A 208-nucleotide genomic window follows, 5' to 3' on the forward strand; every position below is an offset into this window, starting at 1 on the left:
AGTCTCTATGAGTTCATATATGAGTTTTGCTCAATTGTTTTTGAGGGTCATGTTGTCCTGGTGTCCTCTGTCCTCTTTGTCTCCTCAATTCCTTCTGCCTCCTGTTCCATAAGGTTCCCTGAGTTCTGAGGGGAGGGATTTTATGGAGACATCTTGTTTAGAGCTGTGTGTTCTAAGATCTCTCTCTCTCTCTCTCTCTCTCTCTCTC

Source organism: Grammomys surdaster, unplaced genomic scaffold (assembly GCF_004785775.1).
Source record: "Grammomys surdaster isolate TR1022 unplaced genomic scaffold, NIH_TR_1.0 1057, whole genome shotgun sequence".
In the NCBI taxonomy this organism is placed as follows: domain Eukaryota; kingdom Metazoa; phylum Chordata; class Mammalia; order Rodentia; family Muridae; genus Grammomys; species Grammomys surdaster.